Source organism: Callithrix jacchus, chromosome 18, assembly GCF_049354715.1.
Source record: "Callithrix jacchus isolate 240 chromosome 18, calJac240_pri, whole genome shotgun sequence".
NCBI classification, from domain to species: Eukaryota; Metazoa; Chordata; class Mammalia; order Primates; family Cebidae; genus Callithrix; species Callithrix jacchus.
Genome location: NC_133519.1, coordinates 27,635,823 through 27,655,211, shown reverse-complemented (window position 1 = coordinate 27,655,211; position 19,389 = coordinate 27,635,823). Strand labels below are relative to the sequence as shown.

At 43.3% G+C, this 19,389-nt stretch overlaps 1 protein-coding gene across 1 annotated transcript in view; it reads right to left on the bottom strand.

Annotated features, from left to right (window-relative positions):
• The window catches only part of TNR (tenascin R), a 440,410-nt gene that overhangs the window by 204,159 nt on the left and 216,862 nt on the right, over positions 1-19,389 (bottom strand). The window contains exon 2 of the mRNA XM_002760337.6: positions 10,271-10,359. The gene's annotated coding sequence lies outside the window, so the exon portion shown is untranslated. The remainder of the gene's footprint in view (positions 1-10,270; positions 10,360-19,389) is intronic.

The following is a 19,389-nucleotide window of genomic DNA, read 5'->3' as shown; positions in this document are numbered from 1 at the left end:
GGCCACCTTTGATAAAGCCACGGGCGTCTCTATTACACACTGAACATGTACTCCAACATCTCCATTAATGTTAGAATTCCCTTCTTTTCTTTCATCAAATCACCCACGATAATGTTAACTACAAATTTCTGTCACTTTCTACAGCAATTTCACTATTACCATTGTCACTCTTATGTACGACTCACTCCTTCATCCTCATTTCTCTTTCTTTAACAGCCAGAGAGTAATGATCTTCATCTTAAAGACATCAACACAGTCCTCTGTTACAGTTACCTCTCTGAGTCTAAGAAGACTCACGTCTTCTTTAAAGCAGTTCAAGGCCATAATATAACTGCAGTGCCTACTGGCATTTCTGATCTTCCAGTGTGTGTGTTCAGGGGAAGCAAATTGTTTACAACTGTCCCATTTTATCCATTAAATATTGAGCTCCTGGTGGACTAGAACCTCACTTCCTTCCAAGAGCACATAGCATCTGGACAAAGTTAGCATTCAGCCTGCGTGGTTGATTGAAGGACCAAATGCATCATCACTCTTCCTTTATCTTTACACTTACAGCCAATTGCTGTTGCATTGATCACTATCAACGCTCATCAATACACTCTTTACCATTTCATTACCTGAAGCTCTTCCTCTTCAGGGAGAGATACATCTGCTCTTCCATTTCTTGGCCATTATCCTAACAATTATCGCAGCTTCAATTGCAGTGGCTCCATTACCTCCTCTGAGGAAGGAGAGAGAGGCTACTCCTCCTTGGGACCCTGCTTTCCTTTCAGAGCAGCCCTCAGCTCCGACAAGGATTTGTGGTCTCTTTGCCACTAAATCTATCATGACTTCTTCCCTAAAAAGCTTTCATCACTGTGCCAGTGATATGTACACCCTAACTTGGAAGTGACAAGATTCAACTTACAAAAGGCAGCCTGATTTCCCTCCTGGTGTCTGGCTGTATGGTCTTGGACAAATCATTCAGGGCAGTGCTTGTGTAAAGGATTCAACCTACCTGGGTTCAAATCCTAGTTCTGCCACTTACTACGTTGTTTGACTTCATGCAAATTATTTAGGCTTTCTGCACCTGAATTTTCTTATCTATAAAATGGAGATAGTAATAGTACCTCCTATTGCTGGTTGTTGGGAGGAGTCAATGAGTGAATACACATAAAGTAATCGAAACAGTGTGTATCATATAGAATGCACTTGATAAATCTTAACTCCTCTCAGGACTATATTTTTTTCCAGCTTGAGAGTGGGGGTTGAACTAGAATGATCTCTAAAATCCTAGATTGAACATTGATGGGTCTGTGATTCTGGTATCAGATGAACAGAGTTCTCGCAGCGTCCTTACATTACAATTCTTCAGTCATCTCCTGGCTTTATTGCCCTCTGCTGACTCAGCAGGGAAGCATGGCACTCCCTTGGCCCATGGCCACAGTTCTGTACTGGCCCTGATCTCCAGGCATTTTCTTCCTCAAGCCTAACAAAGAACTTGCTGTGGACTTAGCCACATACTCATATATTCACCCTGCCGCCTGGCCAGCCTCACAAATAGCCCTGCTCTGTTTTTCCATCGTAAACAACGCTGAGCCTTCTCAAGTAGAACTTGAACATGTCCAGCTTTAATGTTGGAGCTACCCAATCAGCCAGGGCTGCTCCAGGCCACATGGTTAAAGATGCACAGTTGGATTCTGGCTTTGTTGCATTGTGATTATTTTGCTCTTCTCTCTCTCTCTCTCCTTCTGGCTATATTTATATATTGTCCTCTTCTGCTCATTAGCCATCCATGTCCACCACTTGCATTCATCCTGCTCAATCCTGCCTTTAATAGCAGGGTGCCATGTTCTAAAATTATTTTTCCCTCTTCTCCCATCCTAATTTCTCCTCTTCTCCACTTTTTCTTCCTTCTGTGGCCCTCACACAGAAAGTCTACTAACATAAGTAGCATTCCAGCATAGATAAACAAGTCTCTCAGGGGATACCTACCTTTCTGAAGGGAAATCTGGAAGAGGCAACACCTTGACAAGAATATAACTTGGGCTGGGTGCGGTGGCTCACGCCTGTAATCCCAGCACTTTGGGAGGCTGAGGCAGGTGGATCATAAGGTCAGGAGTTCGTAGACCAGCCTGACCAAGATGGTGAAACCCCGTCTCTACTAAAAATACAAAAATTAGCTGGGTGTGGCGGCACATGCCTATAATCCCAGCTACTCGGGAGGCTGAGGCAGGAGAATCGCTTGAACCCGGGAGGTTGCAGTGAGGCAAAATCATGCCACTGCACTCCAGGCTGGGCAACAGAGTGAGACTCCATCTAAAAAAAAAAAAAAAGAATATACCTTAAATAGGATTTCAGACAACATGGCAGAACTGGTTACTCATTTGTTAGTTAGTGTCCTTTCCTTAAAATTTGGGTGGGGATGACGAAGGGGTAGGGAGTAATTTGAGGGAAGGGAGGTTCCACTGTGTCGATCAAAATGTATTTTGTTGGCAACATCCTGCTCTCTATAGAACCCTTTAAAATGTATTCAATATATCGTCCTTACTTTACCAATCTCTTCATTTCTCACGGAGCCTCCCAGAACCTCCAGCTGATGAAGCCATCTCATTTGTTGTGGAGCTTCTGTGGGTTCTTCACACCCAATTGTTAGTTGGAGAATTCAGTGGTCAATGGTCACTCTGAAAAGCGTGAGGTTTTCAGCGTAAACAGCATTCCTCTCAAGTAAACACGAGGAAGAGGAAGCCTCGCTTTGTGATTACAGAGGCAACAAAAACTGGCAGGCTCTGGTCCAATTCTGCAGAGACAACAGGGACAGATAGAAATATTTTCTGCCTCTAAGTTGTTGGTTTTTGGCCAAGGCAATCCACGGGTTGGCACTGGTGCACAGGGAGACGTCGTGAGTGGCAGCTGCTCCACTGTCGCCATCCTCGGAAACTCTTTCTGTTTTCTCTTCTTTTATCTCCTTTCGGTCTTACTACTTTGCTTTTAGTTTTGTTTCATAGTCCCAGGTGTCATGCTCATTTGGCCTTCCTGGATCTGGGTCACCTCAATGCTTGTGGCCTCTCCCATGGGGTTTCCTCTGACCCTCTCCACTCCCCTGACCCCTATGACACTTGCCCTAGTTCTGCTTTCACTACTAGAACACAGCCGATGCCGGAAAGTAGTATTTAGGGCTTGATTATATTGTCGTGCATTGCTATGTTTGTTTGTTTCCTGGGTTTAGAATTGCCCTCTTGAATCAATTCTTAGCCCTCCGACTGAAGCAAGCATGATACGTACTTCTTTAGTGTGGCCTGTGATGCACACCTTTATATTTGACACAAAAGTTACTCAACAAATGCTTGCTAACTATGCCTTCTACTCCTTTCTCTTACTTTTCCTTTAGCTGCCTTGCATTTCCTTTTACCTACCCGACTCCACTTCTCCTTTCTTTTCTCCTGCCTAAATGCCACAGGCTGGTAGCACTCAAAGCCACCGCTTACGTGTGCTGGATGCCATGCGGGCTTAGGAAATTTCCTAGGAACTAGGGATTGTGTTGAAGAGTGACAACTCGGGTACCACACTAGACAGTGCTAACTCACAGCCAATCAGAATCCTTTGGTTTGAAACATCGTATGTTCTCACTCATAAGTGGGAGCTAAGCTATGAGGATGCAATGGCATAAGAATGACACAATGGACTTTGGGGACTCAGGGGGAAAAGGTGGGAAGGGGGTGAGGGATAAAGGATTACACATTGGATGCAGTGTACACTGCTCGGGTGATGGGTGCACCAAAACCGCACAAATCACCACTAAAGAACTTACTCATTAACCAAACACCACCTGTTCTCCAATGTCCTTGTGGAAATAAAAGAAATGGAAAAAAATAATACTTTCGTTTCTTAAACAGAATTTAAGCAAAACTATAATCTGTAGGCAAAACAATAAAGTTGATACAATATTGAGGACTAGAGGGAAAAAGAAGGATCCTTTGGTTTGGCGTGTGAGAGAGAGGCTAACCTCAGGGTTCCAAAAAGATGCCGCACACAAAAAAGTTGTTATGGGGCCATTTAGGTCCACCCATAAAGCAATGCAATCACAGAATCACAAGTACTGGTTCACTCGTCATGCTTATTTGTTAACAATATTATAGATACATTCTATATATCTATATAACAATATTATAGATATATTCTATATCATTTGGGGAAAAATCCGGACAATTTAAATTTGCTTCGTGACATACCAACAGGTAATTTTACATAAGCTTTTTCACCATAAATACGGGTCCTGCCTATGATCAATTCTCATCTGTATGTTGGAAAGCAATTTCAGTAAGTACTTAGCTTAATCAACCTGTATCTGCACGCTGACCTTCGGGACTCTGCACGTGGGTCCCATCATGCCACGTGCTCTGCAATTCTCTGTCTCTTTAGACAGCATATTTCTCAATATTTGTACATGGCTTTCATATTCAATCAATGCAATCATCTGTTCTCTCCTTTCAACCGCATCCCTTGACTGGGGAGCTGAGAATCCAGCAGCGCCTCTGCCACTTATGTGTATTAGAGAATACTTGTTTACTATTTCTCCGAAACCTGGAGAACTGCAAAGATAGTGGGGCATTGTGGGATAACAAAAATAATGTAAAAAATAAAAAAAGTTATTAGCTTGTTTACACAATTATGTAAATGATGAACACTTATACATGGCTGATTCCTCAATTATTCATGGTTTGAAGCCCTTGAAAATTCAATTCAACTAAATAACCTTTTCTTCAGCTCTTATTATGAGCAGGGTACTGTAATTTGAGGAAGGGGAGACAAAGATACCATTTGATAAGGAACATTAGAGAAATACACAAATGACTGCTATACAAGTTGAATAAGAACAGTAAGAAAAAATACAGTACATTATCTGAGGGTTTAGTGCAGAAGAGGTAACATCTGTTTGGGTGGATTCCGGAGAATGGAGGAGATTATGTTAGAATCCCCTCCTCCATCCCTAGCACAGGCTATTTTGGTTGAGGGCCTTATCACCTCTCCTCTGGACTATTAAAGCAGCTTCCTATCTGATCTCCCACCTCTAATTGCTGTTTCCTGAGTGATCTTTCTAAAGGCAATCTGATTATGTCACTCCTGCCTTTAAACTATTGCTCCTGATGTCTGCAAGAAAGGGTTAAAGTTTCTCAGGATCTCCACCCAAAGTGTAAATGTCTGTCTTCCTGTGCAGCCTCAATACTCCTTTTCTTTTACATATGTAATGCCTTCTACACGTCAGGCTGCGTGGGCCCCCATGACCTCAGTGACCTTGCCCATGCTGCTCCTACTGGACAGGCCTCCTTCTCTCTTTTTCTCATTTCCCTTCATGGGTCCCCCATTTGCTGGAGAACTCCTTTGACACTTTCCTTGCTGCTCCCTGCCCCCAAGACAGGGCTGATGATTCTCACCCTGTCTCTCTATAGTGCATAGCCTCACCGTCTCACTATCACACTGTTTTGTAATTAGGCATGGGGGAGGCATGTCTTGCCTTCCTTGTAAGAGTGAGTCCTCCTTGTGTTCAGAGTGCAGACTGGGTGTGGCACCGAGGATGTGCCAAATGCACGTCTGCTGAATTATGTTGATTTTGTTGCATGGTTAGGTAGGAAGCACTGTTTTCTATAGGAAAATGGTGAGAAGTGAATGTAGAATGTTCTTCCCTGGAATCCAGGACAAGAGAAAGACAGAGAGTCAGGAAATCAAGGGAAAGCTCTTTTTGTTTGTTTGTTTTAATGGAGACCAAGTCTTGTTTACAAGCAGAAGAAAAAGAACTTTGAGTGAGAGAAAATGCAAGTGAGGTAAGGAGAAATGGATGGATCGGGATACTGAGAAGGGTAAGGAAGAGACCAAGGACTCAGCGGAAGAGTTAACTGTGTCCAGGAGGAACCTTTTCTCTCCAGAGACAGGACAAAAGCAAGTTAGGCAGGATGACTGTGCAGAGGCATTCTGAGAAGGGGAGTGAAATTGAGGAAGCTCTTTCTGTATAGATCCAGGCTTAGTGAAGGAGGAGGTGAGCTTATGCAAAAAGCCAGTTGATGAATCCAATACCATTACATTTTGCACGTGTAAACCACAAGATGTTGAGAAAAAAAACACAAATACTAGGAAGGTACTTGGACAAGCAGTGGCCTGTTAGATACTGTGGTCTTAACGAAAGTCTTATCACAATGGCACAGAAGCTTAATTTCCTGAGGGGCGGGTGGGCCAGGGATGGAGGCTCTGCCAAGACCTCCTCTGATATTCCTCTTTCCCCCTTCCATAGTGATATGGTTGGGCCATGTCCCCATCCAAATCTCATCTTAAATTGCAGTTCCCATAATTCCCACATGTCATGGAAGGGACCTGTGTGGAGGTACCTGAATCATGTGGGCAGTGACTTCCACGCTGCTATTCTCATGATGGGAGTGAGTTCTCTCAAGATCTGACTGGTTTATAAGGGGCTTTTCCCCCTTTGTTTGGCACTTCTCCCTCCTGCCATCATATGAAGAAGCATGTGTTTGCTTCCCCTTCTGCCATGATTGTAGGTTTCCTGAGGCCCCCGCAGTCATGCTGAGCTGTGAGTCAATTAAACCTCTTTCCTTTATAAATTACCCAGTTCCAGGCAGTTCTTTATAGAAGCATGAGAACAGACTAATACACAGAGAAGAGCCATTTGAGCTTTGACTGATCAGAGATTTGGTATAGCGTCAAACACTGCAATTCTGGAGTTGTACTTTGCTGCGCCTCCTCAACCTGGTTTTATCAGGCAGCAAAGCAGACATTTACACTCTAACTGTAGTTTCTGATCAAAGCCATAGTTTAAATGGATTACAAGTAATTTCCTCCTGAAACCCCTCAAGACTCCCTGAAGTCTGGGGTGAGTTTTGGACTGGTATGGCCAGAGCAGGAAAATGGGTTTGCCCACAGCTATGCCCAGGCCCAGGTCCCCTCCTTCACCTACCTGGCTCCTTGGAGTCCTTAGCATCCCTCCAGGGAAACACTGTAGGCAGTCTTTCCCCACCTCAGTACTAATGCTCAAGGGTTAAGCTCAAGGTTTAGCTTCTCTTGAAAGTCTATAGGAGCAGTTACATTTGTTGAGAATTTCACAAAGAATCTTAAATTCGGGGACACTTCTTTCATGACCACCCATACCCAGAAGGGCAAATCATGTTTTTTAGGAGTTTCAAGACTTAATTCTGAGGATAGCCGGGTGTCTGTTTAACTGAGGCCATACAGCAAGCAGATAACTCAGTCTGTTTTTAAGAATACATTTACCTCACCTTGCACGGCCTGTTTATGTTCACTTTTCCTTGTTTTTTAAAATCCCCCTTTCCCACTTTGCTTTTCGTTTTATAAAAAACTGACAGATGGGTATTAAATGGAAAGGCTTGATAAGTGTGCTTTTCTTTGTGGGGAGTGAACCTGCCCAGAAGAGTCACGGAGGGGGCTGAACATGTTAAGAAGCTGGAACATTCATATTTCTGACTATTTAACATTATTCTCAGTGAAAGTCGGGTGTCAACAATATTAGCATCAAAGTAAATGGCTAAAGAATAGTGGCTCAATACAAGTTATTGTCTGTAACTGAAGGTTATCACAAGGTGTGGGGGTACAGAGTGAAGTTTCTCCATAGATGATCACAATTGAAAGACAGATCTCTGAACTAGGCCCCTTCTCTCAACTTACCTTTTTTTTGAAAGTGCATGATCATGGAGACATATCCACACACAGAAACATAGACCTTTAGAGATAAAGGGCACCTTGTGGACACACACAAGCCCGGTTTTAGGCTGCAGAACGGGAGAAGGTAGTACAGGACTTTAAAACCTGTCTGCAGTTCAGAGCAGGCTTGAAGCTGGGAGCTCAACTCCCCAAATATCACATTTATCTCAATTTGGCAAGAAGCTGAAAACCTATCTGGGACCATTTAAATTCTAATGTTATTAAGGTCTCGTCTAATCAGCTTTTAAAATAAGCTGCTTCGAATGCATGGGAAATGAAGGTGAGATAGAAGCAGGTGAGCAAGGCAGTTCAGGCCAGCCTGCGAGCATCTGGGTTTGAACTGCCAAGGAGCCATGAGTAGACCTGGCTGCCTACCTATTTGGTAACTCCTATAATTCCAGCACCAAGCCATGCTAGTGAAAAGTGATTAGTAAGTGTGAAGGGGAGGAGACTGATCTGGACAAGCTATGTTCTCCTGTGAGGTGGTTCAGATGCATGTGGCAGGCTTGGCAGGGAAAGATGAACTGCCTTCTGGGCCAGGAGGAGGCTTTGATATTTAATCAGCAGGGCAACTGGTGCTTATAACAACTACCTCTGAATATTGCATCCTGTAGGCTCCTGAGAATTTCCTTCCTGAGGAGAGCCAGCAGGACTCACCATCCCCGCCTGGACCCACTGACAGTCGTTAGCTGCCTTCAGCCAACCTCACATCCACCTCTGATTGGACTCTCTTTGGTCCCAGGAACTTCTGTCAGCCCAAGACTACAGTGGGGCTTGTCTTGGTGCGTATATGGCTCTGGTGTGATTTAGGATCATCCCCAGGCCCTACTTTAAATATCAGGCTCATCTTGTTGTTCATGAGTATTGTCTGATTTAGCCATACCTGTGGATTGGTTTCCAAAGGTAGGACTGGGGTGGGTCCTAGTTGCTGGAACAAGGCTGGCTCTAGATGTGATGAAGACAAATACCCTCAGCAGTCTTTTCTCTCCCCCTGCTGCCTCCTACACACTACTCCAGAATCTCATCCAGGTTGGCAGTCCTGGGCTCTCCATTGCATCCTTCTAACCCCTCCATCAAAAGCCTCACATAGCAGAATGGGATGAAGAATGTGTAGGTGCCCTTGTCATGCTAATAATTGGTCTCATGTTTAAACCAATATTCTTCAAGTATTTACCTAACATTTATTTAGAAGAGGGTGACAGCACTCCAGCTCTCATTCTCACTGAACCCTTCCTCAGAAGTCAGTTTCAAGACCGAGTATTTTTATCTGAGCAAGCTTTTTGGGTGAAGGGTTTAATCTCCCATTGCAAGTGGTTTGTCAAATATTATTTTGTCCATACAAGTGCTTTCTCTGAGCAGAGTGCAGGTCAGTACAAATGTCTTCATTGTAATACATTGCCAGTGATGCTTTTGTGACAGCCACCCTGAGTCACTGGTCCCCCCTGTTCCACCTTCCAGCTCTGCTTGGTCACAGAGAACTTGAACTGAAACAGCAGGTATCCTAGAAGCAACAAATGAACCAAGTCCCCCTTAAGTGTGAATGGCTGATAGCCAGCATGATGTGATGATGTCTCTTGTGACTTGGAATATTCAAAGGCGTGTTAAAAGGCATGGGATGCTTTGCAGTCACGTGCCCTCAAGGGAGGCAGGCTGCCACTGACGGCATTCTGGGCCGATTCGAACACAGGCCTTCAGAAAAGATTTGCCTTAAGTCTAGAGCGTAGCATGACGGATACCGAGACCGTGGTGAGGCGGAGAAGAAAATGAGCTTTCTTTTTTTCTGAACAAAGCTTAGCAATTGTATGACAAATAGAGAGACGACACTGGTGGCTACATTACCATTGATTTGTACAGGAAAAAAGGGCCACACCTGTTTGAAAAGTTCCCAATTCAGTATATGAAGTTTGAGTGCCATGGAAAGTTGTTAAAGGACCTACATATTCACTGCGCCTGCCAACTCCATGAATCCCAACAGCCTTCTCCTGTGCACCATTTTTTAGAGGTTATTATTTCAACCTGAAAATTCTTTAGACATATATATGTGGTATGAAAAAGGAATTAGGAAAGCTTTTAAATTAAAGGAAATAAAACGACAGGTTTTTCCTCCAGCCATATAGTTATGGATAGAGATAAAGAGATGGATATTTCTTCATAATACTTTATGAGGGGTTTTGGAACTCCAGAAATTTTAGAGTGAGACTGGTGAATAATTTAGCACTGATTCATGCAGGCCCAGTGCAGGCTCGGGCAGGCTGGGAGTCAAGTCTAGCTTCTTGGAAGGACTGAGCACAGCAACACACTTTTTTTACCAACTGCATCATGAAATGCACTCAGAAATATTTTATGAGAAGCCAAAGCCTTGGGACCTAGTTTCTTCAGCTCTTTCAGAGACTGCATGAAGCCCAGAGGAGCTAATGCTGTTGACCACCTCATTTCAAGGAGACTGGCCCCCAGGGTGTTGTTTCAGTGACAAAGGGTCTCAGATCCCTGGGAATATGCAGTTACTAGTGAAAGCCTCAGACTGGCATAGGAATGATGAATGTCAAATGTCCACAGCAAATCTTACCTTTCGTGATGCTTTCTCTTCACTGCACGTTCTTTTAATCCTAACTCCAAAAGAGACCTGCCTCTATGCAGTTAAAATGATACAGCCACCTGAAACAGAAATAAGGGAGGGAAGAAATATATTAATGCTTTCAAAAGAAGAACGCTTGGTTACTCTTTTTATTCTATGTGCTGATCTCCTTTCAAATAAATGTGTAGGTGCACCATGTGAATTTCTAAAGCAAAGAAAATTGTGGCTTAGTTGCTTTTCCTCTCTAGAGACTTTTATTTATTTCATTAATTTCTTTTATCATCATCGTTTTCAATAAAATGGTAAATATTTGAGGTAAACAAATCTATAGAATGATTATAAATCCAGAAATGTAATTTGGGTCTTTGAATGTGGCTGTAATAACATGCTTAGCTGATCTGATTATGACAAACGCTTGACACTCTCTCCACCAAGCCTCCCATACAAACCTCTCCTCCCCAGCTTGAGACCCTCTTCTGTCCTTAATGTCCTTGGCACTCTAAGCATTCCTATGTCATCAAAGTCTCCTTGTACTATAAACCTCTTTATTTGTGTCATTCTCACTCTGGACTCCCAACTCTTCAGGGTCAGACTCTGTTTCACTGTTTCAGTTCCTGTCCCAAGCACAATGCCGGCGCATACAAGTTGAACAGAGAAGGAATACATGCATGCAAAACAGAGAGCCATTCTCTCAGGTTAGAACAACCTCCAATAAAAGCAGTGGCATTGATTGTAAACGAGAGCTTCTAAGTAAGCAAATTTGTCAGCCTGTCTAATCAGGGGTCCTATGCAGATCTCTGCTACACAATTACCAGGCCTCCGCTACACAATTTCCAAGAATGTGTCAACACAGTTGGTGGCACCAATAATTATGCCTTCAAGGGCTTGCTTCTCACAAACCCTGCTAAACCTTCTCCAAATGGGATGCTGAGCCTCAGGAATATCATTTATAGGTGCCTCAAGAGGATGGATTTGCAAAAATCAGGTGGCGTCTGAGAGAGGAAGAAGCAGGCATTTGGCTTGCTCATATAAGACATTTGTGAATAAATTAACCTTCCCTGGAGGACCTCATGAAACTTCAGAGTTGGAAGAAGTGTAAAGATTATTTAGTTCTGGAAAAGCAAACAGGTTCTATATTGAGTGAATACTCCAGTGTATCCACTGTGGCTGCCTGGAGAGTGGGGACAAGAAGGATTCTGAGGTGGTATCACTGGGAAAGAACTGGTCATCAGTGGGTTTGCCAGGGCCCAGGACTGGGAGGTGTTGCAGGTGATATAAATGCCAAGTATTTTTCTCTTCCAATTCTAATCTGGCTACTCGCCAAATGGAAGAATCACAGGTTCTTTGGACAGTATAATTTAGATGGTAGCTGCCCACAAATTGCAGCCTATTTAGGGGGCCAATAACTCTGATACTAGAAAATCTCTTCTTCCATTCAATTAAAACCGTGCCTCCTGTTTGCTTCCATCCACTCACTGACCTTTCTTTTCCTCATCCTCATCTCTGAAGTGTTAACCTCACTCTCAGAAAGCTGGTCCAATCTCTTTTGAACAAACTAAGTCAAAAGTCATGAAAAATGTTAGCAAAATCCTCTTCACTTGAGTTTATTAAAAACACTGAGTACCTTTGACAAGCTGTTTTACTGTTATGTATTTCTCCAACTAGATATAGACACAGTTATTCACTCATTCAAGTAACATGTTTATTGAGAGTTTATTGAACAGACTTAGCAATTGTATGATAAATACAGAGAAGACTAGTGGCTATATCATCATTATTTTGTACAATAAAAAAGGGCCACACCCGTTTGAAAGGTTCCCAATTCAATATATCAAGTTTGAGGGCCATGGAAAGTTATTAAAGTTCATACATTTTAGAGTTCTTCATTTGATATTCCTAAAGTTATTAGTAACACATGCTTATTGTAATGAAAATGTATGCAGAAAAAGCTAATCGTTTTCCCCAATCTCAGTTTCTTAAGTAACATTTTAATACACGGGTACGTATCTTTCCACACTGTCATAATTTCCCAGGAAACAGCTTGAGACTAGATATGCAGACAGAGGGCTTACTGAGACTTCCGCCTGAGAGCTACCTACGGCACCTGGGGGAAGTACAGGAAGTGGAACAGGCCAGAGGAAACGCTGGAGTTGTCCTGCGCTGAAAAAGGATCCAGGTCTTTGGCTCTGGGCTGCCCCCAGGGAGAGGGTGGGCAAAGAAGCTCTTTTTGGCTGATGATTCCTGTGAAGGGACTCAGCTGTGAGCTGTCAGCAGCCAACGCTCCCAGCAGCTGCAGAATTGAGTGCCTCAGTTGGGTGGTGTCTCAAAGCACCCAAATATACACCCTCCCTTTTGCTCATTTAAAGCTAATTATGCATATATAACAGATATATGGGATGTTTTTGTTTATAGTTTTTAACTGAAATGCTCTGCAGCTTGCTTTGCCTTAACCTACAAACATCATCATGTTTCCTCTAATTTACTTAGGCATATATACACACACTTTTACAAGATTATATTATACACGTAGAATTTTCAGTGCACTCTTGTCTTTTTCTCCATGCTCACCTCTCTCTGCCTCCTTTCCTTTCCTGCACCATCCACATTACCTCGGCCCCTGTGTTGGGAGCGTGATTATATCCTTTCACTGTCATGTAACCACCTATATACATATGTGAATGTGGATATGTGCACTTATTTACTTTTTTAGTCATTGACAGCAACCATTTACTGAGAGCCTTGTGAGTACCCAGGCCCACGCCAGGCACCGGGAATATGAAGAGGATGCAGCCACCACCCATGAGGAGCTCCTGTCTTTGAGGGAGGGGTGCATGGGAACTTGTCAGGGCAGGTCACTTTGGAGGCATGCATCTCCAAAGTTATTTAGAGGATTAGAACCAAAATTTGGGGCTTCTGTTTTCTAGTCCTGTCCTCTTTTTCATTTAACCAGTTTTATTTATTTAAACAGGTTTCAAACTGTTGGCTGAGCAACTGCCAAACTGAGCTGGAGTCTGTGTGCCAATCTTCCTGAAGTCATTACCACACTCGCTTTGAAAGAATGAAGCCCATCCTGAAGCCAGTATACTGGCCCTTGTGATAGAGCATGCATTACCTCACTAATAGATCCACTTAATTTTATCAACGAGTCATCCAGCCCTAATGATATCACACAAAGGCCTTATCTTAAGATAGATTCATATAACTGGTGACAAGGCACAGGATTGTTATGACAGCCTTTGAAGCTGATGTGTCACCATTAGGCATGCATTCCTGCCACAGCAACTACTGGAGGCAAAACCATTAGCTAAGATGAATACGGGGTATGGGGCTCAGGCTCCCAAATCCTTTCAGCTTCCACACTTTCAGAGGGACCCGAGGGAGAGGACAGGTGGCATTCTGAGACATACACTAGAATAAAGGGCATGCAGACCTGACACCCCGGCGGCTTCAGCAAATGGATGTGTTCTTTCTGTCCACACTGCAACCTACTCATTTACCCCCTTTTCAGTGCCCAGCATTATCTGGGGTCAACTTGCAACAGCTCATCTTTGGAAAAAAACGTCCTGTGAAATATATCTAGAAAATGTGCATTGTATTTTCATTCCTCATCAAGTGCTGACCCCTCTGTAACACAGGTGAATTCAGCCATTTGAGGGGCTTGGCAAGAGCTGGAGATCTGGACAGTCCAGAAAGTGCAGCCCAAGAGCCGCTGTTGATCTCAATCACAGATTTTTCACCCGAGCTTTGTGTTTTTATCCTCTTTGGCTTAGGTGAGTCATGGGCTTTAGAAGAAAGACACCTGCTGGGCCAGGTAAGATCCAACAATCAAAAACTGCAGAGGTTTCAGACTTCACAGTAACAGTTCATTTGGACATGCAGTATAAACCGTGGTGCTTGAAAGGTTTTGGTTGATGTACTGCAGATTGCTGGAGATGTTCCAGTAATGGCTATTTGATCCCAAGGATGCTGATCGGCTATAGACAAAATTGCCCAATACCCCAAAGTATGGTCAATTCATTTTTTTCTCAATTCTCACAGCAGTTGGTTGCTGAACAATGGATCCGATTTTGAACAGCTTTCAAATTGTACTTAGTCATCTTAATGTGAAAATGGGAAATTTAGGCAACTGTTGTTGATCTGACCCATATTCTGCTTCTAAACTCACAAGGCTTCCTACCAGGAGGGCTCCTGAATGGCTATTTCAGACTTCTACTTCCAGGCATACAAATTTGAATGTTTCTTAAAAGGATTTCTCTGATCCACTGATACTGGCAAAGCGTCGCAATTCAGCAGAGTGTAAGAAGTTCATGAATTCTCCATTTATATAACAAATTACCCCAAATCTCAGTGGTTTAAAATAATAAACATTTATTATCTCATAATTTGTACGGGTCAGGAATTCAGAAGCAGTTTATCTGAGTGGTTCTGGCTCAGGGTCTCTCATGAGGTTTCAGTCAAGATGTTGAAGGCTGCAGTCTTCAACCTGGTAGGAATAGAGGATCTGCTTCCAAGATGGCTCCTTTGTTTGATTTGGTCATTGCAGGAGGCCTCAGCTTCTCCCCATGTGGGCTTCTAAAAGGGTGTTTGAGTGTCCTGACAACATGGTGGCTAGCATTCCCCAAAGTGAACAATCTGAGAAAGTGCAAGGTGGAAGCCACAGTATCTTATAAGACTAAGCTCACCATCATTTTGGCAATATTCTATTGGTACATAGGTTAGCCCCATTTAATGAGGGGAAAAGCTGCAGAAGGGGGTGAATGCTATAAAGCAGGAAAAATTGGGGGTCATCTTGAAGGCTAGCTGCCACAAATGCTTTGCGCTTTTGCTTTGTCAATAACGGTAAAGACAAGAAAGAAAACATTTCTCTTTCTTGTATCTACCTGGAGCAACAAATGAAAAGCATGACATTTGGCTCAAATCCCAGCTCTTATCAGCTACAGACTTGGAAACGTATTTATTAAATCCCTCTAAGCATGTGTTTTCTAATCTGTAAAATGGGAATAATAATATTTCCTTACAGGATTGCTGTGAGAATTTACTTAGATAATATATGTAAAAGGCTTATTAGCTTAGTGTGCAGCAGAAGGAAGGATCCTTCCTTGCAGCAAGCCGAGATCACGCCACTGCACTCCAGCCTGGGTGACAGAGCAAGACTCTGTCTGAAAAAAAAAAAGAGAGAGAGAAAAGAAAGAAAAGGAAGGAAGAAAGAAAGAAAAGAAAGGGAAAGAAGAAGAAAGGAAGGAAGGAAAGAAAAAAAATCTTTCAGTGCAGCAGAAGGAAGGGAACACGTTAGTTCCGTTCCCTTCTCCCACATTCTTTCATCTCAAGGTCATTATGTAACAACTGAATGCTATAGGTAAATGGCTGGTCCTCAAAGTCAGACTTCCTCCCCACTCATCCCACACCACTCTGTTGCGTAAATCCAAGGAAGGGCTCAGCCTTGGCTGTTTAGGTTTCTCTTTCCCTGAGGAAGATGTGCCCAGGCTTAATAAAAGCAGGATGTGTGAGAGACACTGCAGTTCTTTCATATCTTAATTAGCAGTTAATTAAGTGGAGGTGCTGCTGTCTGGAATATCTGACAGATTCCATAATTATCTTTTATTATTATTACTAACGGAAAATGTGATCAGGGAGTTCAAGTTTTCCCAGAATCTCAGGTTTAATTGAATGACCCAGTGGAGGATCAAAACGAACAGGCTGCCCTTTCTACATTGTTTTATTAAAAATATTTTTAAATTGAGTGGTGCCCTGCATTCAGGAGCTTTGTCGGTGATCTCTAACTAGGCCTAGAGGAAGCCTGGTGTGCCACCTTGGGGTTGCAGGGTCCCTCTAGGAAAGCGCACAGTCACATTTTGATGACTGTACCAGCAGCATTTTATTAACACCCTGCTCCTCCTCCCAGGGAAGGTCTTGGTTTGGAGGTCAGAAGACATTGCTTTATGGCCTGAACTGGAGAAGAGAAGGGAGGCACTTTTTAAATGTTGCCATAGTGATATAGCCTCAGTCTTTTATAGACGTTCCATCCAGAAGGTGCAGCAAATCCCTGACTTGATGTTGGTGGCTCAACAACCTCATGCTTACACTGGCGCGGCGGACCAACCTGGCTGAGGCTGGCCATGCCTGGAGGACTCACACGGTTGGGTGTCCTGAGAGATATCGAGGAAAGCAAGCTGGGGCCTGCCTCCCTTGTATCCTGAATTCACATGGGGTGGACTCTCCACAGTAGTTGTTTAACAGTGACTAGACAAGCCATTCTAAGCCTTCAGAATCTTCTAGAGCTTCCTTGGGACAGCTGAATATATGTCAGACTACCTTCTCACCTCAGAGAGAGCTGCACAGTGTCACTATCCACACACGGGTGTGTGTTTGTGCAGATTGTATCATACCTCCTAGATTTAGTGCTATCTCATTCTCGTGATTTTTTTTCTTCCCTTCCTTCCTTTCTTATTCTTTCCCTTTCTTTTCTTTCTTTCTTCCTTCCTTTTCTCTCTCTCTCTCTCTCTTTTTTTTTTTTTCCAGACAGAGTCTTGCTCTGTCACCCAGGCTGGAGTGCAGTAGCATGATCTCGGCTTGCTGCAACCTCCATCTGCTGGGTTCAAGTGAGTCTCCTGCCTCAGCATCCCAAGTAGCTGGGATTATAGGCACACACATTGTATTTTTGTAGAGACGAGGTTTCACCATGTTAGCCAGAATGGTCTCTATCTCCTGACCTTATGATGCACCCTCCTTGGCCTTCCAAAGTGCTGGGATTACAGGAATGAGCCACTGTACCTGGCCCTCATGATTTCTAAGTGGATTATTTGCATGAGTCCTCACACTCTGCCCAAGTGCATCAGGGCTCTGACCTGAGTGTCTGGCAGGTTCTAAGTGGTGTCAGTTGGTATCCTTTATCCAGTGAGCAATTTCCATTATTCATAATTTATGATTCAGACAAGATCATTCATCAGGTCTAACAAGAGACTTGAGATCTGTGGGACAGCTGGTACTAGAAGGGCTGCAGGATTCTGGCTTGGCTTCTGGGCTGCTAAGGTGAAGACTGGCTGGCCCTGACTATAGTGGCTGATATGGTTTGACTCGGAGTCCCCACCCAAATCTCACCCTGAATTGTAATAATCCCCACATGTCAAGGACATGACTAAGTGAGGATTGGATCATAGGGCGGTTTCCTCCATGTTGCTCTTCTCACGATAGTGAGTTCTCAGGAGATCTGATGTTTTATAAGGGGCTTTCCCCCCTTTGCTTGGTCCTTTTCTCTCTTGCCACCATGTGAAGAAGGACGTGTTTGCTTCCCCTTCCACCATGATTGTAAGTTTCCTGAGGCCTCCCCAGGCCTGTGGAACTGCGAGGTAATTGAACCTCTTTCCTTTTAAATTACCCAGTCTTGCGCGTTTCTTCATAGCAGTGTGAGAACAGACTACTACAGGGCCGCACTGAGAAGTGCAGAATCCTTTTTCCAGAAAGGGGCTGCATGTAGCTTCCAGCCTATATTCGTGGTGCTTAGAATTGGCTCTTTGCTGCGGTCCCTGATCAGCATTCCCTGTGCCTCAGTGGCCCTCCAAGTGAAGAAATTACAGTCTAATAATCCTACCTGCAGCAGATTTCAGTGCATGAAAAATAGATTAGCAATGAGCTCTACATCTCGACAGCTTCATTACTATACCAAGTGTTAACAGTGGCGCTCTCTGGATGGTGTTTTTCAATCTTTGTCTTTTTCCACTTAGTCTGTATTTCTTAACTCTGCTATGATGTTTATATTTGGCTTTAGTAGTGAGAAAACGAATAATATTTTGAAATTTTTGAAAGCATGGAATTTGGAAAGCATTATTTTATCAAGCTTTACAGCAATGGTTCTTAGCCTGGGGTTCACAGAGGGTCCATGAGCTTAGATGGAAAAAGCTGCATCTTTAATTTCACCAACTTTAGCTAAAATTTAGCAGTTCCTCTGATTTTAAATGTAGGCAACAAGTCACAGTAGTATCAGCAGAAGCTATAATTTTGTCACCAATAGAAATCACAGATATTTTTATATCTCATTACAGTTGTTGCAGATATGTTGAAATATTGTTTAAGCTTATTGTGAACTTCAGAATTACAGTAGTTATTAGACCTGCCAGCAGATCTTGCTATTTACTGTGTTAATAAACACATATATTACTCTACCACAAATTTGGTTTAATATTTTGATAGTGATATTTCAATAAAAATGTGGTTTCCTTTGTAATCTTATATATCTTATTTTATACATTCCTATCATTATTCTGAGAAGGATTCCTATGCTTCACCAGGTTGAATTTTTTCAACCATGCCTTTTTTCTGGCATGGTCCATTTTCTAATGAAACATGCCATTAAAAAGGGTCAGAACCCTGGCTTGGGGAGGAGGAAATGACTAGTGTCTGTGGACACTGCCTTGGCTAGGGCCTGGGTGTCCTGGACACTGCCCTGCTGAATCCTCACCAAGAGTCAAGGAGGAAAGTTTTCTCGTTATCCCCATTTTACAGTCAGGAAACTGAGACACAAGGCAATTATGTAACTTGTTCAAGGTCAGTGAACTTCCAAGTGGCAGAACTGAAAGGAGAGCTCAGGCAGGCAGGAGCCAGACAGCCTCCTTTGGCCTTCCTTCTGTTAGCACCACAGATGAGTCAATATTTAGTGTACTCCTTCGTCTGTCTGTGTGGGGCCAGGTCATCCACTGATGCCTGGAAGTTTGAGGGAAGTGTGTTTGACCTTCCCAGCTAGCATACAAGTAACCCAAGGGCAGAGTCTGGGCTGGGTTTTTTTTGTTCATCCCTTCCATGCACCAAAGGAAGCGGAATTAAGGAATTCTATTTCTCTGAGCACTGGGATAATTAGCAAATATTATAGAAATTTAGTCATTGAAGGTACCCCCGGACCCCCAATTCATGTTCAGGCCTCATATTGGGAGTGTCCTTCTTGGCCAAGTGGGCCCATTCTTTTTGGTAAGACTTCCTTCAAGCCAGGAGTGCCCCCTAGCCTTCACTCTGCCTCTTCCCCACTCCACCTTCCATTCCCACTTTTTTGCCCACAGTCTCTCTGCATGCAAAGGAAGCAGGATGTTCAGGTGGCCAGAGCTTGACAGAGACGAATGCTT